Raw genomic sequence first — 27,458 nt, forward strand, 5'->3', positions numbered from 1 at the left:
GGGATCTATCACCCACTACCCTTCTTCACTGTCATCGTCAGTTGTGTGTGTGTCCTCAGGGAGATGAGACATCGATGCCGCCGGAGGTGGCGGCCTGATGATCGATGAAGGCAGAGGAAGAGGCATCTGTGGGACAGATGAGGCTGACTCCCAGGGAGGAAATCGGCGGTAGTAGTCATCAAGCACATGTTGCAAATTAGAGATGAGAGACATGGGCATCTGCACAGTTGGATCACAAGTGGTGGTTGAGTATTAGGCTCAGGGTAATAATCATATCCTTGGTCATCATCAATATCTTGTCATTTGATGAGAAGCTCAGAAGGAGTACAAGCAGCACGGAACCGGTCATTCTCTTCCGAAACCTCCTCATTAGCCCCATAGTCAAAAAGCTCCACAGAAAGATTTGGAGATGGTTGAATCGGCAATAGATCCAAAGAAGAGTTCCTACGTTGAAGTAAGGAAACATCCGACGTTCCTGAAGGTGGCAAAAGTGTTGCTGAAGATTTCAAGGGGACTAGAGACATCAAAGCTGAAGGTGGAACTAAGGATGCCGCCACCGACTCAGCGGTTGACGACGAAGAGAGGGGTTGAAGTTCCGTAAGGAAAAGCTTCTGTGCTGTCGACGAGGCAACCGTCGACGAAGCAGGTGGAGCCTTGAGAGCCATCGACCGTCTCGTCGGCGAGAAGGCATCCGTCGACGACTGACCGGAGACAGACCTCTTTTTTGTCGATGACGAAGTGAGGGAGGTGGCAGACGAGCGAGGCTTCACCGACACCATGACAAACGTCGACAGAGAGGACGCCGACAACATAATCGTTGTACGTTGAGGAGAAGAGAAGGTGGAAGTTGTCGTTGTAGCAGTGGCGACGGAAATCATCGTCGTCGAGGAACCCATTTTTTAGGCAAATTTGTCTCAGGAAGAGACTTAGACGCCTGAGACTTAGATCTCGGAGGTGTAGAGGGCATGAGTAGTCCCTTAGAAGGAACAGGAGCCCTTTTTGAGGAAGAAGTCTGGCCTTCATGAGTAGAGGTGTGGTCTTTCTTGAGCAGCTTAGCCTTAGCAGATACCATCTCCGTCTCACAAGCCCTCTTCTTAGAGATGACAGTCCTGAGAGAGGAATCACTCTCAACATCTGATATACTTAGTCTTGAGTTTCTGTAACCACAGAAGTTGACCTCCCTCTCTGTCTCTTAAAGTCTTTTGAGGAAAAGTCCTGCAGATTTTACAATCTCTCACCTGATGTTCAGGGTGGAGGAAGTAGATACACTTTTTGTGGGGGTCTTCGGAATGAAGCCAGAATTTCCCACAAGACTCACAGTGTCTGATGAGTGACCATTTTGTAGTAGACAAAGCAGTTAAGATATTCTGAAGAGTTTCTGAAGGGAAAAGGTAGAGTTAGTGAGCAGAGCTCAGGGAGACTCCCTTCACACGACGTGCAGTAGAAAATCTGAGAGCCTGAGCCTCTGAGGAGAAGGTTCCAGAGGGTGCTGTTGCCTGATTGGCTGGAGTTTGTACCATATCTAATGACTTGGACAAGTTATTAAAGTGACATGTTTTTTCCTATTAACGTCCATTTTACAATACTTCCTATTGCTCTTTTAGCTGTGCTTTCGGTATGTTATTGCTATATTGCTCTTCTATGTCCCGTGGGAATCCCACTTCAATGACGGGGAATGATTCAAGCATGTGAATCTATGAAAGATTCCCCATCATTGGAGAACAGCAGATTTCTCACTACTGAAGCTCTTACCTAAGTTGCTTTTGCCTTAGTCATCTCTCACATTGACTACACTAACTCTTTACTTTGGCATTCCGGCATATCAATCTAAAAAACTGCAACTAGTGCCGAACCAGGCTGCTAAATTAATCTATTGCCAGGCAAGAATGCAGTATGTCACCCATCTTATGAAAAAGTTACATTGGTTTCTGGTAGTCGAACGCGGTGCATTCAAGTTGGAATGCCTCTTCTTTAAAGCGCCCCATGGCAACTGCCCAGTCTCTGTATCTACTCAGGTACAGAGACATATCCGCATTCAGGATCTTAGGTCTTCCCTTTTGAATCCCCTAGCTACTCCGTCCTTTAAACGCTAGAAATTGGGGGGGACTAAGATTTACGGTCCTGGCCACTCAATTTCGGAATTCTCTCCCTCAGGACATTAGATCGATGATATCATATCCTCAATTTTGCAAACTCTTAAAGACCTGGCTCTTTCGCCAGGCTTATGAATGATTCACTTAGCGGCAGGATTCCCTTGTCCGCAGCACCCTGAAACCTTGTGGTGTGTGCGCGCTTTATAAGTATTTTTAACATAACGTAACATTTAACATCGTCTAAATGGGACAACCTGGAAAGTCCATCTGCATTGGCAGTCTCAGGTCTCTGTTTCACTTCAAAGTCTATTCCCTGTAGGGAGATGGACTACTTTAGCCATTTGGGATTTTCACCTTTCATTTGTATTAACCATCGGAGAGGCCTGTGGAAGGTTTTAATTTGGAAGTGAGAGCCATGCAGGTTTGACCTAAACTTCTCAAGGGACCAAACCACAGCAAAGGCACCCATCTAAATGGCACTTCAACGCTGATCCCTGGGGATTGGCCTTCTACTGATGAAAGCCAGTGGCTGATTTTGACCTTGCGGTACAAAAGGGGATGGTGATGGATGGAGCATCTGAACCAATCAAACACTCACACCCAGTCAACAGATCTGGGTTTAATCCATCACCGTTCTTTAGCCCACTTTGCCACCCCAGTTCAGACATGGCCATATGCAAATCAGTCTGAACCTGTGCCTCATGGGAACAGTCCAACCCGAACTGCCAAGCCATGCCTTCCCTGGACCGGAATCAAGCTTCCTAGGACCGGTTTCTGGCATTCCAGCCGTCTTCAGCCAGGCTTGCTTGAATCCAGTGGCAAAGTGAGCAAGGGACTCAATCAACGTCTGAGCATACCGTGCCAACTTATGGCGAACAAAGCGGTACAAAAGGGGGTGGTGATGGACGGAGCATCTGAACCAATCAAACACTCACACCCAATCAACAGATCTGGGTTTAATGCATCACCGTTCTTTAGCCCACTCTGCCACCCCAGTTCAGACATGGCCATATGCAAATCAGTCTGACCCTGTGCCTCATGGGAACAGTCCATAGTCTGATAGGAGCTACTACAAGAAGAGCAGAGAAACAGGACCACAGATCGCCACAAATGATGGTAATGAAATGCAAACTGCAGCATTAAGGTCACACACTACAACATCATTCCCTTTAAACAAAAGGTAACAGCCTACAAGAAAAAACGAAACAAAAAGCAACAAAACTAGAAAATGCATTTCCAAATGCTGCAAAAGTGAAACAGTTAATACAAGTGAAAAATATTAAACTTTGTTGGTACCTTAGTAATGTGCTTACTTCTGGGCTTCACTCCATCTGCAGCAATAACGCTCTGAAAGGAGAAATTACTGCTGTGAGTCTCGGAGTCTTCAGTATTACTGGTCTCAGTCACGAAGACTGTGGTGTCGGAAGATAACTTTCTTTTATTTGGCTTTATAGTTCCACCAGTCACGCCATCGCTTTTAGCAGACACGCTGCTGTCGGCAGCATCATAACTTCAGGCAGACCTGCAATGTGGACCTCACCACTCACATTGGGTGAATATTCAACAAGCATGGTCTCAGCTTCCCCAGTAGAACTAAAGAATCGGGTCTCATATCCATACCCAGAGCCACAGCTAGCTCTGCCGCCACTTGAGCACACCCAAACACCTCAGTGCTTAAGCACCAGTCCCAGGGGAGACCATCTGTGAAGTCCTTGTGAACTGGCACCACTCCTGGGTCAGCACAAGCAGCATCATGGACAGTGTCTAACACCGCTGCCACAAACATTCATGAACATCCAAATCCTCGTGACCAAACTACCCAAAAATGGCTTTCTAGATAAGCAGCCAGCCCTGTAGTTTCTGTCTCTGTGTACTAATTTGATGCCAAATATGTAATTTTAAAAACAGCCCTAGCAACCTTACAGGGGCCTTACTGACACCATTAAGGGTTCAAACCAAAGGGCTGTGGTCGGTGAACTTTAAAAGATGCATGCCCCCAGACCTCTTCTGGACAATAAAAACTGATGAAACCATTCAGAGGAATTGGTATCATAAATCATGTAAGAGTTCAGTAAGCTTACTCCGTAACCTCAGAAAAACATAGCGCACTCTATGAATGAGCGGTACTGCCTGAGCTTTAAGTTTGATACAATGCTCAACCCATTCACTGCACCCACTCGGGAAACATCAGGAGAATGTAGTAAAGTATTCTTAATGTCATTGGCATCAAAATCTACATTCGATACAGGCATGTCACTCAACACCGCTGGATTATCAGGAACCGGCCTCATAGCGAAACCAACTTAGTCTGATTCTGCCATTCCATCCCTTACCTTCCATTGATAGATACATAAATTTTTGAGTGAATCTTTTTACCCAATCATTCCAGCAGACTAACAAAGTAATCCAGTATATATCGATATCCTGCTCACCTAAGGTGTGGGGATTTATACTGGAGCTGGCCAGCTGTTTCTCACGGCTCTAGTTTTATCAAAGGCTACATCACACAAAATCTTGATGGGTAGTCCTGAATCCGCCATTCCATTTAACAGCACCGCACCAGCATGAATGATAAACAAGGGACACATTACCTGTCGCATGAAGGTGGAACGAACTATGGAATCAATGGCTAAAATGAAGTTATTCCCTCTGGGGACATTCTTCCTCATTAACATCAATTGTGCAGACTTTTACAGTAGTGCATACACTCATACTGCTTGAAAATGCCCCAACACTGCAACACTGTCCTTGATCCGGGCATTTCCCATTGCTTCCCACGTGTGCCTTAAACCCACACCTGTAACTGAATTGCTTTTTTCTCCCCTGAGGCGGAAGCCGGGGGCTCTTTATACTATCCCTGTTGGGCATTTAATAAATTGATTAGCTGAAAATATTTTTAAAACATTATAAATATTTTAATCACTCATTTTTATCAACACTCATCCCTGACCCCTCGGTGGGAGAATTACGTCGTACCCAGGCCCCTCGCAGCCGTTCCTTGACCGGTACGGCCGATTCAGGTGCTGACACCGGAAGGCTAGGAGGGGGGACGCCATCTTGGTGGGAGGTATAGGGTAGCGATGCAGCAGTAGGACACTTCCCGCCCGCCCAGGTTACTTAAGGGCCGTCTTGTCGTGTTGGCTTAGAATTGCTTTTTTTCTCCCCTGAGGCGGAAGCCGGGGGCTCTTTATGCTATCCCTGTTGCCCACGGGCATTTAATAAATTGATTTGCTGAAAATATTTTTAAAACATTATAAATATTTTAATCGCTCATTTTTATCAACACTCATCCCTGACCCCTCGGTGGGAGAATTACGTCGTACCCAGGCCCCTCGCAGCCGTTCCTTGACCGGTACGGCCGATTCAGGTGCTGACACCGGAAGGCTAGGAGGGGGGACGCCATCTTGGTGGGAGGTATAGGGTAGCGATGCAGCAGTAGGACACTTCCCGCCTGCCCAGGTTACTTAAGGGCCGTCTTGTCGTGTTGGCTTAGAATTGCTTTTTTTCTCCCCTGAGGCAGAAGCCGGGTGCTCTTTATGCTATCCCTGTTGCCCACGGGCATTTAATACATTGATTTGCTGAAAATATTTGTAAAACATTATAAATATTTTAATCGCTCATTTTTATAAGCACTCATCCCTGACCCCTCGGTGGGAGAATTACATCGTACAGAGGCCCCTCGCAGACGTTCCTTGACCGGTACAGCCGATTCAGACTTTTACAGTAGTGCATACACTCATACTGCTTGAAAATGCCCCAACACTGCAACACAGTTCCTTGATCCGGGCATTTCCCATTGCTTCCCACGTGTGCCTTAAACCCACACCTGTAACTGAATTGCTTTTTTCTCCCCTGAGGCGGAAGCCGGGGGCTCTTTATACTATCCCTGTTGGGCATTTAATAAATTGATTAGCTGAAAATATTTTTAAAACATTATAAATATTTTAATCGCTCATTTTTATCAACACTCATCCCTGACCCCTCGGTGGGAGAATTACGTTGTACCGAGGCCCCTCGCAGCCGTTCCTTGACCGGTACAGCCGATTCAGGTGCTGACGCCGGAAGGCTAGGAGGGGGGACGCCATCTTGGTGGGAGGAATAGGGTAGCGGTCCAGCAGTAGGACGCTTCCCGCCCGCCCAGGTTACTTATGGGCCGTCTTGTCGTGCTGGCTTAAAAATGCTTTTTTTCCTCCCCTGAGGCAGAAGCCGGGGGCTCCTTATGCTATCCCTGTTGCCCACTGGCATTTAATAAATTGATTTGCTGAAAATATTTTTAAAACATTATATTTTACTCGCTCATTTTTATCAGCACTCATCCCTGACCCCTCGTGGGAGAATTACGTCGTACCGAGGCCCCTCGCAGCCGTTACTTGACCGGTACAGCCGATTCAGGTGCTGACGCCGGAAGGCTAGGAGGGGGGACGCCATCTCGGTGGGAGGAATAGGGTAGCGGTCCAGCAGTAGGACGCTTCCCGCCCGCCCAGGTTACTTAAGGGCCGTCTTGTCGTGTTGGCTTAGAATTGCTTTTTTTCTCCCCTGAGGCGGAAGCCGGGGGCTCTTTATGCTATCCCTGTTGCCCACGGGCATTTAATAAATTGATTTGCTGAAAATATTTTTAAAACATTATAAATATTTTAATCGCTCATTTTTATCAACACTCATCCCTGACCCCTCGGTGGGAGAATTACGTCGTACCCAGGCCCCTCGCAGCCGTTCCTTGACCGGTACGGCCGATTCAGGTGCTGACGCCGGAAGGCTAGGAGGGGGGACGCCATCTTGGTGGGAGGAATAGGGTAGCGATGCAGCAGTAGGACACTTCCCGCCTGCCCAGGTTACTTAAGGGCCGTCTTGTCGTGTTGGCTTAGAATTGCTTTTTTTCTCCCCTGAGGCAGAAGCCGGGGGCTCTTTATGCTATCCGTGTTGCCCACGGGCATTTAATACATTGATTTGCTGAAAATATTTGTAAAACATTATAAATATTTTAATCGCTCATTTTTATCAGCACTCATCCCTGACCCCTCGGTGGGAGAATTACATCGTACAGAGGCCCCTCGCAGCCGTTCCTTGACCGGTACAGCCGATTCAGGTGCTGACGCCGGAAGGCTAGGAGGGGGGACGCCATCTTGGTGGGAGGAATAGGGTAGCGGTCCAGCAGTAGGACGCTTCCCGCCCGCCCAGGTTACTTAAGGGCCGTCTTGTCGTGTTGGCTTAGAATTGCTTTTTTTCTCCCCTGAGGCGGAAGCCGGGGGCTCTTTATGCTATCCCTGTTGCCCACGGGCATTTAATAAATTGATTTGCTGAAAATATTTTTAAAACATTATAAATATTTTATTCGCTCATTTTTATCAGCACTCATCCCTGACCCCTCGGTGGGAGAATTACGTCGTACCGAGGCCCCTCGCAGACGTTCCTTGACCGGTACAGCCGATTTAGGTGCTGACGCCAGAAGGCTAGGAGGGGGGACACCATCTTGGTGGGAGGAATAGGGTAGCGGTCCAGCAGTAGGACGCTTCACGCCCTCCTCCACTGAGGATAAAAGAATGATGCTTCCCCGACCGCGCAGCGGGCGGGCACAGCGGGCACGCCAGCGGCGCGCCAAAGGCAAGCCCGCCTGCGCCCATCCGCACCTGGACCGGGCTTAGGGCCAACCCCCTTCATCGCAGCCATCAAAACCCAGGTATTATAGCGCGGAATCCCTTCACAGTATGAGGCCTTTAGGACCTGGTTGCTGTTCGAACCCTTTTTATGCCCCAGAGCTACCAGCGTTTTGTTCAAGGTCTAAAGAGATCCTTAAACCGATGCAGCCTCAGGAAGCGAAGCAGGACTATTGCATGCTATTGTTGAACTGTAGATCCCTTCCGAAACACAAGATAGAACTCGCCCTTCTGTTGGAAGAACGTATGCCAGATGCAGTCTTTCTCACAGAGACATGGCTTACGACGGACTCTGACCCCGATATAGCGACAGCCCTTCCCCTGGGTTTTCAAATTACGTGGCGGGATCGCCCCGAGGGGAGAGGAGGAGGCCTAGCCATTATATATAAAGAACAATATCACTGTTGAGTCATCCCTGAATAAATTCCAGACTGCGAGAGTCTAGCGTTCAGTCTGGAATTTTCCCCTAACAACTGCTTTTCCGGTACTGTTGTATATCGCCCCCGGGACCCTCTAAACAGTTCCACAGCCACCTTCCGACCGTCCTAGCAGAACGAGCCAGAATCGCCTCTAACTTTACTTTGCTAGGGGACCTTAATTTTCATTTTGATGTCGCCCTAGACCATACTGCTATGTCACTTATAGATGATCTAGCGGCATTACAGCTAGTCCAACGAGTAAAGGCTCCCACCCATATTAAAGGCCACTTGCTGGACCCTGTGTTTAGTAATTGCACAGAGATCGCGGTGGGACTGCCAATTCCCCTCCCTTGGACCGACCATCTATTGGTGCCTCGCACCTGGACTATACCCAAGGCAGTACCTTCTAGATCTATCGTAAGGAGGGCTAGAAGCTGGGCCAAACTACCAGTCGAATTATGGACCAGTAGACTTGAGATGGGCCAGCCCTCCTACAATGAGGAGCCATGTGTAGCCAACCAGGAATTTAAAGACTGGATTGCACAGTCCATCGATGCCACTCTACCCCTAAATTATACAAGCTAAGTCCAAGCCCAAGGAGATCTTCCAAATAGTGAAGAAGTTGACCAAACTTCCCTCCCCTATCATGTACTTGGACAAATCCACAGCCCACTGCAATAACTTGGCAGATTTCTTTTCTCAGAAAGTCACTCAAATCTATTATTTTTTCCCCTCTATAGCACCACGGCCCATAGCCCAGGACCAGACAATCTGGGAGGATATGCCATCCCAATCTCTTATTACGCTAGATCACTTTCCGCCACTAGACCCTGAATCTTTAGCTTCCATAGCCAGCAAAGTAAAATCCGGATCTCCATGTGATCCAGTACCCCCAGAAATCATGATGCTGGCACCTCAGGTTATTTTGCCGACCATCTTGAACCTTCTAAATGCCTCCATTACTTCCTGTATCGTGCCGCCTGCCTGGAAGCGGGCCATGGTGCGTGCTCTGCTAAAAAAACTTAATCTGGACCCCGGTGACTTCAGTAGTTATCGTCCTATCTCTCTGCTCCCTTGGGTAAGCAAAGTTCTCGAGAGGCACATCAACGTCCATCTGGTGCATTTCCTTGAGAACAACCAACTTTTAGATGCTACCCAGACGGGCTTTAGACCCAGACATGGGACAGAGACCGCCCTGCTGGCAGTCACTGAGGCAACCAGAAAGATCTTGGATCAGGGGGGGTCAGTGGCAGTGATCCTCCTTGATCTAAGCGCGGCATTCGACACGGTCAGCCATGACATGTTGCTGGGACGCCTGTCGAGTGTCGGAATAGTTGTCGGAGCATGGCTATGGTTCAAATCCTTTTTGAGTGATAGTTCTTTCCAAATTTTTGATGGGGACTCCGTATCCTCAAGCAGGCCACTGAAGTGTGGAGTCCCGCAGGGTTCCTCTTTAAGCCCTGCGCTTTTTAACACCTACATGAGACCACTGGCTGAGGTTGTTCGTCCGTTTGGCATCAAGATTATCTCCTATGCGGACGACACTCAGCTAGTGGTCTCCTTGGCGCAGGAGCAGTGCTTGCCATCCCCAGGTGGTTGGCAAAATGCTTAGAGGAGGTAAAGGGACTTCCTCTCTCCTTAAGCTGAATGGGGACAAAACGGAGCTGATGCTCCTGGGTCCAACTAACCTTACTTCTGTCAACCCCTTGTGGCCCTCATGTCTTGGTACCCCCCCAATACCCAAGGACAATATAAAAAGCCTTGGGGTTTGGCTAGACAAGACCCTTTCTTTTAACACTCAGGCCACAAAACGTGCGGCTACTTGCTTCGGCCTCCTAAGGATGCTGAAGAAAGTTCTTCCTCTTCTGCCGGTGGAGGCAAAGCAGGTAGCCATTCAGGGTTTGATTCAGTCCTGCTTGGATTCTAACAACGTCCTCTATCTTGGCCTTCCGGAATATACACTGCGCAAGCTCAAGATTGTGCAAAATTGTGCAGCTCGCACCGTGCTCCAGCTGCCGCGCAGGCTGTCAGCCAAACCTGGTCTGCACAGCCTGCACTGGCTTCCAGTGCGACAAAGAATCGCCTTTAAGGCGATGTGTATATTCCACCAAGCTTTTTGGGACACGGGACCGGCCATTACTCGGGACCTAGCAACACAGTTTCATCCTAGCAGAATCCTTCGTTCTAGCCAGGCATGTAAGGCTATAGTCCCCAGAATAAAAAAGGCAAGAGCTGGCGGCAGGATGTTTATTTACAACGCCGCCAAGCTGTGGAATTCACTCCCGTTTCAACTCAGGTCCAATACAAACCTTTCCACCTTTCGGAAACAGCTGAAGACTTTTCTGTTTAATGCTCCTTTCTAACTCTTTTTTTCTGCCTTTTAAGCAATTTTACAGCTGGTCGCTAGCGCTTGGACGCCCCAGGGCAGCAACCGCACTTTATAAGTTGACATTTCATTTCATTTCATTCATTCGTAACAACTGCCATGATGAGCTTTATCAGCCCAATTCCTTTTTGTTTGGTTTCTGGAGTTCACAGAACAACCCAGAGCAGTCCCAAGAATGCGACTCACTGGTGATGCGCCCTCCTCAGAGGTCAATGTTCTAGATGGAAGCGTGTAGCGCTGTATGCTTTTAGGAATGTTCACCTCTCGGGGAGAGTTGGGTTCCTGCAGCTCAGTAATCTCTCCTGCAAATTCTTAAATAAACAGTTAAACACAAACTCGTCTCTGCTACATACATCCAATCTGTTCTCAAATTTGCTTGGGGCTGTCAAAATGCAAAGAGCTGCAATATATTTGTTTTAAAAAGTTGTGACGTTCAAGCGTGAAGCTTGGTTTATCTCTAAACTGAATTTTGTAGAGGTTCTGTTCCCACATGATACTCGTCCCATATTCCAAGTGCTTCAACCCTGGTAGGTTATCAACTGCCGATTTGCAGATAATTTCTAAAAACTCTGCTAGTTTCTGCAAGAAATTGAATTATTATTTGTGGTGAAAGAGATAAAATCACAACCCCTGTCATAGTGAATTCTCAACGCCATTAAAAGTAACCTGGAGTCAACCCCCTGGTACCTAAGGCACAGAACAGGCAGGCTTAACATAGGACAATATGTAAAATATGTATGCAGAAACCAAAACAGTAAAAGTCAAAATGCAAAACAATAAAAATAAAAACACGAAATAGAAAAATAATGTAAAATGTAATGAACAAAATAACACTAAAATGACAAAACCCAATAAGCGGAATCTGAGATATGAAATGTAACGCTTCAAATAGCGATAGTGCCAAGAATCACAAGGTGCCAATCATACTCCATTGTTACGGAAGACCTAGGCATAAATTGATGGTGACCACGATGGAAGTCAGGTCGGATACACCAACCAGGTTCGTGCTGGTCAAAGATTTTACCTTTTGACTTTAGTCCTTTAAGTCTTCTTCCATAATAGGAGTGCACTTCTATAGCCTCCCAGGACCTCAGGGGAAGCACGTAGAGCCTCATATGGGCTCAGTCAAGGACCAACAGCCGGGACCAGTCCAGTCCATGCCACTGGTCAGCTGGACAGTTGCAGCAAAGGCCTTTTTAGTGTTCTGTATCCTTGTAGGTTGAACACTACACAGCACATGGGCACATCTATTGTTAGTGCAGCAGGCACAGTGGCACCAGGGCTGAAGAAGGGGTAAGAGCTCACTGAAGCCTACTCTATGCCCACACAGGAGCAGCAATCATTAGTGAAGCAGGTGCAGGGAAGCTCACCAAGGTGCTATTTCCGTAATCAGATGTAGGATAGATATATAGGCAATCACCCGGCATACCCGACGAGACTACACGCTAGTACTTATTAAAGGCAATAATCCTTTCAAGATTTTATCTGACTGGATGCGATGGCGATTACCAGCTTATTGATATTGCATCTCTTAACCCCTTCCATGCTCATGAAGAGCTGAGCTCATCATGAGTTGCGCCGCTCGCATGCTCATGATGAGCTCTGCTCGTCATGTAACGCGGCTTTTAGAAAAAAGCCGCACAGGGTAAAAATAACCGCCGCACGCATGCGGTTAATAAGAATAAGCGACTTGGTGTTCCTCAATAAGACTATTTCAATATGGATCTAAGGCATTAAATCAATCATGAATGTACCAAACTGATGCTACGTTGATTGCCTATATATCAATACTACATCTGATTACATGCTTAGGTGAAAGAACATGGACAGTGGCCCTCTACTTCAGAGGCAATCATCGGTTCTATGCCCCTTTGAACTCAGTTGGATATCTCTATCTACACACTCCTGAGACACTGAACTGACCCACGGGGAACTCTTCTCCTCATCTCTGCAGCAGCTAACCGTAACTTGTTCACAGATACATCCCAGGTGGCAGACAGTACCACCATGGCAAACAAAAGTGATCTGGCTCATTACACCCCTTGGATCAGACTTTTGTTCCCAACCCATGGTAAACTCTGTGAATTAAGACAGCAACCAACAGAGGCCCCTGACAGCTGTCAGCTGGCAAAAACATCGAAGACAAACTGGTACGTGCTAATACACAGCTGAAGAGACCAAAGGTTTCATACAGACCATTCTAGCACTACCTCACATTAAAGGACACCACCAATGTGGACATTGCATCTCATGCTTGAGTACCATCGAAGGAGATACATTTGAATACAGAGGCAAAGGTATCATACATGAAGAATTCACAAATTACAATAGTACCAACGTAATATATTGTGTAATATGCCTATGACTGGTTGCATATGTAGGTAAAACAGCTCAGGCAGTAAAAAAGAGGATCACTCAACACAGATCAAGAATTAAATGCAAAGTCGTGAATGCACCCATGGTACGACATTGCGAAGAAATAAAGACATGGGACACAAGACATAAAATGGACAGTCCTAAAACATGTAAAAGAATGTTGCACTGATTACTATCGTGCTTCGAAGCAAAAACTATCCTACGTCTGGGCACAACCGACTATGGACTCAATGAGAAGAGCGAAATAATGCATTGCATATGAGGAGCCAACTACATAACACACAGCACAATATGCAGTAACATTCGAACTGATCGTTTTTCACTAGGTCCTGATGAATCGCCACTGATCCTCCAGACTATGAGGCAACAAACATGTCGACCCCTCAGGAGTAGAGCGCAGTTATCCCGAACCATTAATTCAGATAGTCGCCACTCTTCCTTTTAACCAGGTGGTGAGCCAACCTGAATAAAAGTCAGTCTTTGGACTACCCAACCTGTTTGAATCACTTACCATTACATCTCATCTACACATTATAGGTCACTTACCTCCACTGCACCAAACGGCAAAGAACAAAAGATCTCTGCCAAAGAGCCCCTCTTTGGGTGCCCATCAGGTATTGCAGCGCCGACCCAACGAGGAGCAGGCCCAAATGATGGAGCATGGCACCTAGCTGGCTGGGGGTGTGAGGGCCCTAGTTCCGAAAGGAGGAATTCCCCTCCCGACGATTATTTTAGGACTGCCATTTCTCCTTGTGACAATACACATTGTTGATCTCTATTTACTTCTCTTGACCCACCTAAGGAACTGCGTCCCCTCTTCTCTAGTGTTGGCCTGGGCATGTATGCTGGACCTTCCAAAAGCCCTTCTGTCCCCCTCTTGTTGAATAACATAAGGGGATTGCCTCCCTACTGTCAATGTTCGTCTAGAACCTTCCTGTGTGCCCTCTGTCGATGCTGCTCTCCCGCCCGCTCTTAACATTCCTTGCATCGCACCCTCGACGCGCGCTCCCCCCTCCTTGCGCCTCACTCTCCCAGCCCCCACCGCCCCTGTCCTTGCGCCTCACTCTCCCAGCCCCCCTCCTTGCGCCTCACTCTCCCAGCCCCCCTCCTTGCGCCTCACTCTCCCAGCCCCGCGCCGCCGCCCGCCTGCTGCCCCCGCCTCACCTCTCCTCGCACTCTGTCGACGCCCGCCCCCCCTCGACTCCCTCCTCTGTGCCCGACAAGACGTTCAAAGCTCGTATGAGAGATGGAGCAGACTTCTATTTTAAGGAGAACAGGCGGTCTGTTGAATCAGCTTGCGTGCTATAGGATGAATTCAAGCCAGTGATCCTTGAGGACACTGACAACAAGGGGACGGAAATACTGGGAGAGACTTCCTGAAAGACCTGATCCTGCCAATGCTAACGAATGAGGACCGAGACGCACTAGACCAAGACCTGACTGTAGACTAAATAAATAAAACTATAGTAACCGTGCAAACAGGGCACGCGACGGGGCCTAATGAGCTCCCCATAGAATTATATAAAAGCATGATGGATAAAAGCAGGGAGTGCCTCCAGAGGAGGTTTTAGACTGCCTGAAAATAAGGGTGTCTCCCAGAGGACCAAAGAATGTCTGAGGTGGTGTTCATCCCAAAAAACGATGATGCAGCAACTGAGTGTGGGTCTTATAGACCTATCTCCCTGCTTAATTTTGAGACTAAGGTCCTTGCGTATGCTCTGGCGATATGCCTGCGGACAGTAATTGCAACAGTGGTTCATCCTGATCAATCGGGATTTATGCCACACCAGGGAACGCGCTTATATCTCCGACACATTAATGGCGTACCGCATGCAACAGGGGAATCCTTTGCTGAACCAGTGGCGCTGCTGTCAAGCTCTTGTATGTGGCCCCTCTAGCGCGCATGCGCGCCAATAAAACAGTCTCCCGAGTCTTTGCCGTCCGACAGGGATGTTCCTTGTCTCCTATGTTCTTCTCACGTGCGTGGGTTCGCCAGGACCTCTCATAAGGGGTATTCCAGTTGATCATGAGTGGGATAAGAGAATCTCCCCCTACGCTGACGTTTTGCTGTAGGACACGTAATCAGCCTTCTCGAGTGAATGAATCCTACACATTTTTCACATATTTAGAGATTATTCAGGATATAAGATCAACTGGAAGAAGTCCTTAACATTCCTGCTGGTGGCAGATACCCTGCGGCTGCACTCTAGGTGCACAGTTCGGGTGACACTACATGGCTTTAAATATTTGGGAGTGTTTATTACAAGAGAGCCACAGGCAGGAACATACTTCCGAAATTAGACCAGCTTTGCCCCACACTTGCGGGCACTCCCGCTTTCCTTACTGGGCCGGGTGGTCCTATTTAAAGTGATCACCCTCCAGGGTCTCCTGTACATCGTGAAAAAAACGTCCTTTAAGATCCCACCAAACATTTTCTTTCAATGGGTAGACCGAGAACTTTGGCTCCTGTTGTGGGATGGTGGCACTTCATGCTGAGTAAGGTGCACAGGGAAATTTATTAAGGTAGACTGGCGGTCCGGAGCATTCACAAGTACTACTGGGCCACGCAGCTGATGGCAGTCAACAACTGGGTTTTTGTGGACCGTGAGGATCCAGCTTACCGGGTAGATAGATTGACCATGGGCAGGAGAGGTTACCCCACCCTGGTGCTGTATCGAAGAAAGTATGAGTGCACCATATCTACTCAAACCCAAACATTGGTAAGGGTGTGGAGAGAGGCTACCAAGTGTTTAGGCTGGGAAGGTAAGCTGGCTGAAATTATTCCACTGTATGGTGGTGATCTCTTAAGTGCAGTGGGAGGAGTTCAGGGCTTCACAAAATGGGGATTGATTAGCTTAGAGCAGCCGGGCGATGTGTGGAGGGGACAGGCGCTTGTGCCCTTCACGATCCTACAACAAAAGTATGAATTAGGTGACTAAAAAAGGTTCTGACATTTGCAGGTGGGTCACGCTCTGCAAGGTCACGTCTGGGAAGGGGGGAAGTTGCCGGATGCATCCCCACTGGAGGACCAGCTGCTAAATAATCCCCTGACCGAAAAAACAATCTCAACCATCTATAGGAAGTTGATCTACAATTCTCTGGATCCCTTGGGGAGGTTTCAGGGGGCCATTCACCAACTTTTGTTATTTTCAAGAACAAGCTTCCAAAGCTGGAGTTTGTTTTTAAAAACCAATAACTAATGACCCTCACACCCCTGGAACTTTCTCCCTGATTAATATACTCCCAGGAAGTGGGATTCATTTAAAAACAAATTCTCATCACCACTGCCAGGTATTCCCTGGTGGTCCTGAATAAGAGAAAAAAACCTCAGACAGCCTGTTACAGGCGACCAGGTGTCTCTTGCCTGTGACTTCTGAGGAAGTAATGGTGCACAGTTAACAGCAGCAACATTGCAAAGTGTCAAGAGCCTGATTTAGAATTCGCTGGCCGGGTTACTCAAACACAAACGTGACGGATATCCTGGCCGCCGTATTACAAGCACCACTGAATATAATATGTGGGAGCCTCATTTCTTTCTTTCGTACTTTCTAGGTCCCTTGTTTTTATTATCTTTATTTCACTTTTTTTTCTCTCTTATTTCTTTTTCTGTTTCTCTCTATTCCTGGCTTATCTTTCATTCATTTCTTAATTTAAGAAGGCTTAGCTTCCTAAAGCATTTTATTCATTCATTTGCATTTCTTCTTTCCTGTCATGGGGATGACTGCACAGATATCCTTACAAGAAGGATCTTTTGAATTCTGCATGAACCTATTTACTAATGGTCCTAGTTGAAGGTGTCATTAAGAAGTTAAATATATGTTTCTGATGTGAGGTAGGGTGGGTATGTGTGAGAATGTGTGTCAGAGAGAGAGAGAGTGTGTGTGTGTCTGTCTGTCTATGTCTGAGTGTGTGTGAGTACTTGAGCGTGGGGAGTCGGCTCTCACTATACTATACCAAAAAGAGGTTTTGGGCCAGATGTAGGTCGCCAATTACCGGTCGGTAACGGCCGATTTCGGCCGTTACCGACCGGTAATTGGTTTTCGAGATGTAGGGGCCATTATTTCACAGAATCTGTAAATTTACCAAAACGGTAAATTTACTGAATCTGTAAAATACCGAATCGGTAATTTTACCGATTCGGTAAAACCCAGATGTAAGTAGCACTGTTTACAGTGCCACAGGCCTTCAGAATTCGGTATTTTACCACCCAATCCAATTGGGTGGTAAAATACCGAATTCAGGTGTGCATGCACATCTGTGCATGCACACCTGTTCCATGTGACACACAGACATGCCCTTAGGGCATGTGTGTGTGCCACATGGCACACATGCCTGTATTTGGGGTGCTAGAGGGTGTCAAAGTGACACTCCCTGCACCCTTGCTGGAATCGGTATTTACCGAATCTGTAAATACCGATTCGGTAATGCCCATTGATTCCTATGGGCTTCAATGCACATAGGAATCAATGGGCATTACCGAATCGGTATTTACAGAATCGGTAAATACCGATTCTTAACGATTCGGTATTTACCCATTCTGAAATACCTACATCCCCCCCCCTCTATTTTACCACTTCTTAAATACCGAATCGGTATGATTCGGTATTTAAGAAGTGGTAAAATAAAATTACCTTCATCTGGCCCATAGTGTGCAGAGAGTCCAGTGGATCCCCAGAGATTTTACAGAGACTAAAGTAGATAATACTAATGCTCTTTTGTGGTAGTGTGGGGGAGCAGTTAGACGTATACGAGGGTAGTTTTAAGCATTTGTTGTACACACAGTGGCAATAAATGACACAAACTGTTGTACACACAGTGGAAATACATGACACACAATGAATGAATAAATCTGAGACCAATTTATAAAATGACACTTGGTTAGATTTATTTTGCGGAACCACAGAATTTCATCTTGAGTAAATAAGTTTTGCTATAGAAATTCTGGTCAATATAAAAAGTGGACAATTAGTGCAATTTTCAGACTTTGCAATGTTAACCTATGGGGTGAAGAAAATATTCAACAAACGTATAGCCAACATCTACTTACAAGGCCATTCTTAATAAGTTAAGGTCAGTATTGGACAAGGTTCACTTCAGAACCAACAGTGCACCACCAGCGGCACGTGGGCGCCCGGGTGCAGGTGCAAGTTCAAGGTTGGAAACCCAATACAAATGAAGGGGGTCTGGGGCAATCGGACAGAGGCTCCTTACAAGTAGGTAACAGCGCCTTAGGGGAACTAGGTGGTCAGGAACTGAAGTTCAGGGACTGGGGATGCCACCTGAAAACTTGATTTAAGGGCGATACAAGAAAGTGACAAGTAGTGTCCAATGGGCCCTTTGCCTGGGTGTCTAGGTCCTCTAACATGCCCACCTTGTGTGAGAGGAGGACATAGTCCTAGCCATAACTGAACATGACCCACCATCTTCAAGATGGTGGGCACTGAAAAGTGTACTTGACCTAGCCTCCAGCACCCGAGGGCTGGAGTTGACAGAGGGGGGGCACATCTCCTATTCTATCAAAGGTTTCCCACCTGTCCTGCCGCCAAAAAGGGGGTGAGGACGCGACGGAGGCCCGCTCCTTCGAACAGGAGAGGCTGGGGTCGCATTACAAAGGGGGCAAGACCTTTGAAGCTCCCCACCACGGATGGCTCTTCCTGTCCACGGGGAGAAGTGAACACCTCCACCCAGGAAAGGCATTGTTCTCAGCCACAGAGTGCGCAGGCACTCTCCCCTGACTTGGGAACTGGGGATACGGGTTTGAGTCTCTGCTTCAGTGCAACATTCTGTGATTCAGGGCAAATCACGTTATCACCCCGTGACCATAGACAGCATCTAGAAATCATCACGGGTGATGAGCCGCAATATATAAATCTGTGAATTTTAACTCACTGCCCGAGATATGTGTAAGACATCCCTAGAGCAGTGTTCATGGGAATGGCACAAAGTGATGTGTGCCAGGTCGGCTCTTCAGTTTTGTCAGTAGATGACGCAGTCTGAATTTAATAATTGTCCCACTCAGTAAGGAGGGATCTATCACCCACTACCCTTCTTCGCTGTCATCGTCAGTTGTGTGTGTGTCCTCAGGGAGATGAGACATCGATGCCACCGGAGGTGGCGGCCTGATGATCGATGAAGGCAGAGGAAGAGGCATCTGTGGGACAGATGAGGCCGACTCCCAGGGAGGAAATCGGCGGCAGTAGTCATCAAGCACATGTTGCAAATTAGAGATGAGAGACATGGGCATCTGCACAGTTGGATCACAAGTGGTGGTTGAGTATTAGGCTCAGGGTAATAATCATATCCTTGGTCATCATCAATATCTTGTCATTTGATGAGAAGCTCAGAAGGAGTACAAGCAGCACGGAACCGGTCATTCTCTTCCGAAACCTCCTCATTAGCCCCATAGTCAAAAAGCTCCACAGAAAGATTTGGAGATGGTTGAATCGGCAATAGATCCAAAGAAGAGTTCCTACGTTGAAGTAAGGAAACATCCGACGTTCCTGAAGGTGGCAAAAGTGTTGCTGAAGATTTCAAGGGGACTAGAGACATCAAAGCTGAAGGTGGAACTAAGGATGCCGCCACCGACTCAGCGGTCGACGACGAAGAGAGGGGTTGAAGTTCCGTAAGGAAAAGCTTCTGTGATGTCGACGAGGCAACCGTCGACGAAGCAGGTGGAGCCTTGAGAGCCATCGACCGTCTCGTCAGCGAGAAGGCATCCGTCGACGACTGACCGGAGACAGACCTCTTTTTTGTCGATGACGAAGTGAGGGAGGTGGCAGACGAGCGAGGCTTCACCGACACCATGACAAACGTCGACAGAGAGGACGCCGACAACATAATCGTTGTACGTTGAGGAGAAGAGAAGGTGGAAGTTGTCGTTGTAGCAGTGGCGACGGAAATCATCGTCGACGAGGAACCCATTTTTTAGGCAAATTTGTCTCAGGAAGAGACTTAGACGCCTGAGACTTAGATCTCGGAGGTGTAGAGGGCATGAGTAGTCCCTTAGAAGGAACAGGAGCCCTTTTTGAGGAAGAAGTCTGGCCTTCATGAGTAGAGGTGTGGTCTTTCTTGAGCAGCTTAGCCTTAGCAGATACCATCTCCGTCTCACAAGCCCTCTTCTTAGAGATGACAGTCCTGAGAGAGGAATCACTCTCAACATCTGATATACTTAGTCTTGAGTTTCTGTAACCACAGAAGTTGACCTCCCTCTCTGTCTCTTAAAGTCTTTTGAGGAAAAGTCCTGCAGATTTTACAATCTCTCACCTGATGTTCAGGGTGGAGGAAGTAGATACACTTTTTGTGGGGGTCTTCGGAATTAAGCCAGAATTTCCCACAAGACTCACAGTGTCTGATGAGTGACCTTTTTGTAGTAGACAAAGCAGTTAAGATATTCTGAAGAGTTTCTGAAGGGAAAAGGTAGAGTTACTGAGCAGAGCTCAGGGAGACTCCCTTCACACGACGTGCAGTAGAAAATCTGAGAGCCTGAGCCTCTGAGGAGAAGGTTCCAGAGGGTGCTGTTGCCTGATTGGCTGGAGTTTGTACCATATCTAATGACTTGGACAAGTTATTAAAGTGACATGTTTTTTCCTATTAACGTCCATGTTACAATACTTCCTATTGCTCTTTTAGCTGTGCTTTCGGTATGTTATTGCTATATTGCTCTTCTATGTCCCGTGGGAATCCCACTTCAACGACGGGGAATGATTCAAGCATGTGAATCTATGAAAGATACCCCATCATTGGAGAACAGCAGATTTCTCACTACTGAAGCTCTTACCTAAGTTGCTTTTGCCTTAGTCATCTCTCACATTGACTACACTAACTCTTTACTTTGGCATTCCGGCATATCAATCTAAAAAACTGCAACTAGTGCCGAACCAGGCTGCTAAATTAATCTATTGCCAGGCAAGAATGCAGTATGTCACCCATCTTATGAAAAAGTTACATTGGTTTCTGGTAGTCGAACGCGGTGCATTCAAGTTGGAATGCCTCTTCTTTAAAGCGCCCCATGGCAACTGCCCAGTCTCTGTATCTACTCAGGTACAGAGACATATCCGCATTCAGGATCTTAGGTCTTCCCTTTTGAATCCCCTAGCTACTCCGTCCTTTAAACGCTAGAAATTGGGGGGGACTAAGATTTACGGTCCTGGCCACTCAATTTCGGAATTCTCTCCCTCAGGACATTAGATCGATGATATCATATCCTCAATTTTGCAAACTCTTAAAGACCTGGCTCTTTCGCCAGGCTTATGAATGATTCACTTAGCGGCAGGATTCCCTTGTCCGCAGCACCCTGAAACCTTGTGGTGTGTGCGCGCTTTATAAGTATTTTTAACATAACGTAACATTTAACATCGTCTAAATGGGACAACCTGGAAAGTCCATCTGCATTGGCAGTCCCAGGTCTCTGTTTCACTTCAAAGTCTATTCCCTGTAGGGAGATGGACTACTTTAGCCATTTGGGATTTTCACCTTTCATTTGTATTAACCATCGGAGAGGCCTGTGGAAGGTTTTAATTTGGAAGTGAGAGCCATGCATGTTTGACCTAAACTTCTCAAGACCAAACCACAGCAAAGGCACCCATCTAAATGGCACTTCAACGCTGATCCCTGGGGATTGGCCTTCTACTGATGAAAGCCAGTGGCTGATTTTGACCTTGCGGTACAAAAGGGGATGGTGATGGATGGAGCATCTGAACCAATCAAACACTCACACCCAGTCAACAGATCTGGGTTTAATCCATCACCGTTCTTTAGCCCACTCTGCCACCCCAGTTCAGACATGGCCATATGCAAATCAGTCTGAACCTGTGCCTCATGGGAACAGTCCAGCCCGAACTGCCAAGCCATGCCTTCCCTGGACCGGAATCAAGCTTCCTAGGACCGGTTTCTGGCATTCCAGCCGTCTTCAGCCAGGCTTGCTTGAATCCAGTGGCAAAGTGAGCAAGGGACTCAATCAACGTCTGAGCATACCGTGCCAACTTATGGCGAACAAAGCGGTACAAAAGGGGGTGGTGATGGACGGAGCATCTGAACCAATCAAACACTCACACCCAATCAACAGATCTGGGTTTAATGCATCACCGTTCTTTAGCCCACTCTGCCACCCCAGTTCAGACATGGCCATATGCAAATCAGTCTGACCCTGTGCCTCATGGGAACAGTCCATAGTCTGATAGGAGCTACTACAAGAAGAGCAGAGAAACAGGACCACAGATCGCCACAAATGATGGTAATGAAATGCAAACTGCAGCATTAAGGTCACACACTACAACATCATTCCCTTTAAACAAAAGGTAACAGCCTACAAGAAAAAACGAAACAAAAAGCAACAAAACTAGAAAATGCATTTTCAAATGCTGCAAAAGTGAAACAGTTAATACAAGTGAAAAATATTAAACTTTGTTGGTACCTTAGTAATGTGCTTACTTCTGGGCTTCACTCCATCTGCAGCAATAACGCTCTGAAAGGAGAAATTACTGCTGTGAGTCTCGGAGTCTTCAGTATTACTGGTCTCAGTCACGAAGACTGTGGTGTCGGAAGATAACTTTCTTTTATTTGGCTTTATAGTTCCACCAGTCACGCCATCGCTTTTAGCAGACACGCTACTGTCGGCAGCATCATAACTTCAGGCAGACCTGCAATGTGGACCTCACCACTCACATTGGGTGAATATTCAACAAGCATGGTCTCAGCTTCCCCAGTAGAACAAAAGAATCGGGTCTCATAACCAAACCCAGAGTCACAGTTAGCTCTGCCGCCACTATAGTACACCCAAACAACTCAGCACTTAAGCACCAGTCCCAGGGGAGACCATCTGTGAAGTCCTTGTGAACTGGCACCACTCCTGGGTCAGCACAAGCAGCATCATGGACAGTGTCTAACACCGCTGCCACAAACATTCATGAACATCCAAATCCTCGTGACCAAACTACCCAAAAATGGCTTTCTAGATAAGCAGCCAGCCCTGTAGTTTCTGTCTCTGTGTACTAATTTGATGCCAAATATGTAATTTTAAAAACAGCCCTAGCAACCTTACAGGGGCCTTACTGACACCATTAAGGGTTCAAAGCAAAGGGCTGTGGTCTGTGAACTTAAAAAGATGCATGCCCCAGACCTAATCTGGACAATAAAAACCGATGAAACCATTCAGAGGAATTGGTATCATAAATCATGTAAGAGTTCTGTAAGCTTACTCCGTAATCTCAGAAAAACATAGCGCACTCTATGAATGAGAGGTACTGCCTGAGCTTTAAGTTTGATACAATGCTCAACCCATTCACTGCACCCACTCGGGAAACATCAGGAGAATGTAGTAAAGTATTCTTAATGTCATTGGCATCAAAATCTACATTCGATACAGGCATGTCACTCAACACCGCTGGATTATCAGGAACCGGCCTCATAGCGAAACCAACTTAGTCTGATTCTGCCATCCCATCCCTTACCTTCCATTGATAGATATACATTTTTGAGTGAATCTTTTTACCCAATCATTCCAGCAGACTAACAAAGTAATCCAGTATATATCGATATCCTGCTCACCTAAGGTGTGGGGATTTATACTGGAGCTGGCCAGCTGTTTCTCACAGCTCTAGTTTTATCAAAGGCTACATCACACCAAATCTTGATGGGTAGTCCTGAATCCGCCATTCCATTTAACAGCACCGCACCAGCATGAATGATACACAAGGGACACATTACCTGTCGCATGAAGGTGGAACGAACTATGGAATCAATTGCTAAAACTAAGTTATTCCCTCTGGGGACATTCTTCCTCATTAACATCAATTGTGCAGACTTTTACAGTAGTGCATACACTCATACTGCTTGAAAATGCCCCAACACTGCAACATTGTCCTTGATCCGGGCATTTCCCATTACTTCCCACGTGTGCCTTAAACCCACACCTGTAACAACTGCCATGATAAGTTTTCTCAGCCCAATTCCTTTTTGTTCAGTCTCTGGAGTTCACAGAACAACCCAGAGCAGTCTCAAGAATGAGACTCACTGGTGATGCGCCCTCCTCAGAGGTCAATGTTCTAGATGGAAGCGTGTAGCGCTCTATGCTTTTAGGAATGTTCACCTCTCGGGGAGAGTTGGGTTCCTGCAGCTCAGTAATCTCTCCTCCAAATTCTTAGATAAACAGTTAAACACAAACTCGTCTCTGCTACATACATCCCTTCTGTGCTCAAATTTGCTTGGGGCTGTCAAAATGCAAAGAGCTGCAATATATTTGTTTTAAAAAGTTGTGACGTTCAAGCGTGAAGCTTGGTTTATCTCTAAACTGAATTTTGTAGAGGTTCTGTTCCCGCACGATACTCGTCCCATATTCCAAGTGCTTCAACCCTGGTAGGTTATCAACTGCCTATTTACAGATTATTTCTAAAAACTCTGCTAGTTTCTGCAAGAAATTGAATTATTATTTGTGGTGAAAGAGGAAAAATCACAACCCCTGTCAGAGTGAATTCTCAACGCCATTAAAAAGTAACCTGGAGTCAACCCCCTGGTACCTAAGGCACGGAAAAGGCAGGCTTAACATAGAAAAATATGTAAAATATGTATGCAGAAACCAAAACAGTAAAAGTCAAAATGTAAAACAATAAAAAAAAAAAACGAAATAGAAAAATAATGTAAAATGTAATGAATAAAATAACACTAAAATGACAAAACCCAATAAGCGGAATCTGAGATATGAAATGTAATGCTTCAAGTAGCGATAGTGCCAAGAATCACAAGGTGCCAATGATACTCCATTGTTGCGGAAGACCTAGGCATAAATTGATGGTGACCACAATGGAAGTCAGGTCGGATACACCAACCAGGTTCGTGCTGGTCAAAGATTTCACCTTTTGACTTTAGTCCTTTAAGTCTTCTTCCATAATAGGAGTGCACTTCTATAGCCTCCCAGGACCTCAGGGGAAGCACATAGAGCCTCATATGGGCTCAGTCAAGGACCAACAGCCGGGACCAGTCCAGTCCATGCCACTGGTGAGCTGGACAGTTGCAGCAAAGGCCTTTTTAGTGTTCTGTATCCTTGTAGGTTGAACACTACACAGCACATGGGCACATCTATTGTTAGTGCAGCAGGTACAGTGGCACCAGGGCTGAAGAAGGGGTAAGAGCTCACTGAAGCCTACCCTATGCCCACACAGGAGCAGCAATCATTAGAGAAGCAGGTGCAGGGAAGCTCACCAAGGTGTTATTTCCGTAATCAGATGTAGGATAGATATATAGGCAATCACCTGGCATACCTGATGAGACTACACGCTAGTACTTATCAAAAGCAATAATCCTTTCAAGATTTTATCTGACTGGATGCGATGGTGATTACCAGCTTATTGATATTGCATCTCTTAACCCCTTCGACGCTGATGACGAGCTGGACTCGTCATGAGGTAGCCTCCTGCTACGCTGATGACGAGCCCAGCTCGTCACGTAACATGCGGTTTCGCATATCTCAGCGTACGAGCGGAATTCCGCACGCACGCATGCGGTTAATAAGAATAAGCGACTTGGTGTTCTTCAATAAGACTATTTCAATATGGATCGAAGGCATTAAATCAATCATGAATGTACCAAACTGATGCTACGTTGATTGCCTATATATCAATACTACATCTGATTACATGCTTATGTGAAAGAGCATGGACAGTGGCCCTCTACCTCAGAGGCACTCATCAGTTCTATGCCCCTTTGAACTCAGTTGGATACCTCTATCTACACTCTCCTGAGACACTGAACTGACCCACGGGGAACTCTTCTCCTCATCTGTGCAGCAGCTAACCGTAACTTGTTCACAGATACATCCCAGGTGGCAGACAGTACCATCATGGCAAACAAAAGTGATCTGGCTCATTACATCCCTCGGATCAGACTTTTGTTCCCAACCCAAGGTAAACTCTGTGAATTAAGACAGCAACCAACAGAGGACCCTGACAGCTGGCTAAAACATCGAACTGGTACATGCCAATACATAGGTGACAAGACCAAAGGTTTCCATACAGACCATGCTAGCACTACCTCACATTAAAGGACACCATCAATGTGGAAATTGCATCTCATGCTCGAGTACCATCGAAGGAGATCAATTTGAATAGAGACAAAAGTATCATACATGAAGAATTCACAAATTACAATGGTACCAACGTAATATATTATGTAATATGCCCATGCCTGCTTGCATATGTAGGTAAAACAACTCAGGCAGTAAAAAAGAGGATCACTCAACACAGATGAAGAATTAAATGCAAAGCCCAGAATGCACCCATGGTACAACATTACGAAGAAAAAAAAGACATGGGGCACAAGACATGAAATGGACAGTCCTAAAACACGTAAAAGGAAGTTGCACTGATTACTATCGTGCTTCAAAGCAAAAACAATCGTACGTCTGGGCAAAACAGACAATGGACTCAACGAAAAGAGTGAAATAATGTATTGCATATGAGGAGCCAACTACATAACACACACCACAATATGCATGTAACATTCGTGCTGATAGTTTTTCACTAGGTCCTGATGAATCGCCACTGATCCTCCAGACTATGAGGCATCAAACCTGTAGACCCCTTAAGAGTAGAGCGCAGATATCCCAAACCATTACTTCAGATAGTCGCCACTCTTCCTTTTAACCAGGTGGGGAGCCAACCTGAATAAAAGTCATTGTTTGGACTACCCAACCTGTTTTAATCACTTTCCATTACCCCACATCTACACTTTATGGGTCCCTTACCTCCACTGCACCAAACGGCATAGAACAAAAGATCTCTGCCAAAGAGCCCCGGTTTGGGGTCCCGTCAGGTCTTGCAGCGCCGACCCAACGAGGAGCAGGCCCAAAAGATGAAGCATGGCACCTAGCTGGCTGGGTGCGTGAGGGCCCTAGTTCCGAAAGGAGGAATTCCCCTCTCGCCGATTATTTTAGGACTGCCATGCCTCTTAGTGACAGTACACATTGTTGATCTCTCTTTACTTCTCCTGACCCACCTAATCATTCACCTAATCAATCATTCAATCATTTGTAAAGCGCACGACATACATAGCAGAAGGTAAATATCACGCCAATGGAGCTTGGAAACGGGGATTGCTGCAGCCAGGCTCATGCGCCGTGCAGCCGATCCTTGTTTTGTGGCACTCACGGGCTGGATGTGGCAGAACGGCCGGAGTGCGCGAGGCCAACACAAACACCAGGAATCAGACACCAGCCATCACCTGGGATCCCACTAACACGCACACGGGGAATGGGATCATATGGAATTGTTTGACTATGGCGAAGTCATTGTCTCTCTTTTGTTGTTCATAAATAACAATAAAAAAATATATTAAAAAACCATAAAATCCAAGAAAAATATTATTTAAAAAAAATAAACACACATGGTTGGGCGCTTTGAGGACGCCTCACCTCTGCTTCAGCATCGGTCAGTGGGGGCTGCAGGGCCTGGAAGGGGGGGCACACCGGGGGCGGCCTGAGTCCGAATCACAAAGTTGGGACCTTGCGCGGAGCAGAGTGTGAACTGCCCTGACAGAGGAC

At 46.6% G+C, this 27,458-nt stretch overlaps 1 long non-coding RNA gene across 1 annotated transcript; it reads right to left on the reverse strand.

Annotated features, from left to right (window-relative positions):
* Nucleotides 1–3,389: 3,389 nt before the first annotated feature.
* Nucleotides 3,390–27,458, reverse strand: LOC144806461 (uncharacterized). The gene is made up of 3 exons (XR_013605809.1): nt 27,330–27,458; nt 22,341–22,391; nt 3,390–3,440 (listed from the first exon to the last, which is right to left on the reverse strand). It is a non-coding gene; the product is annotated as an uncharacterized LOC144806461 (long non-coding RNA).

This window comes from Lissotriton helveticus, assembly GCF_964261635.1.
Source record: "Lissotriton helveticus chromosome 1_1 unlocalized genomic scaffold, aLisHel1.1 SUPER_1_unloc_77, whole genome shotgun sequence".
NCBI lineage: Eukaryota > Metazoa > Chordata > Amphibia > Caudata > Salamandridae > Lissotriton > Lissotriton helveticus.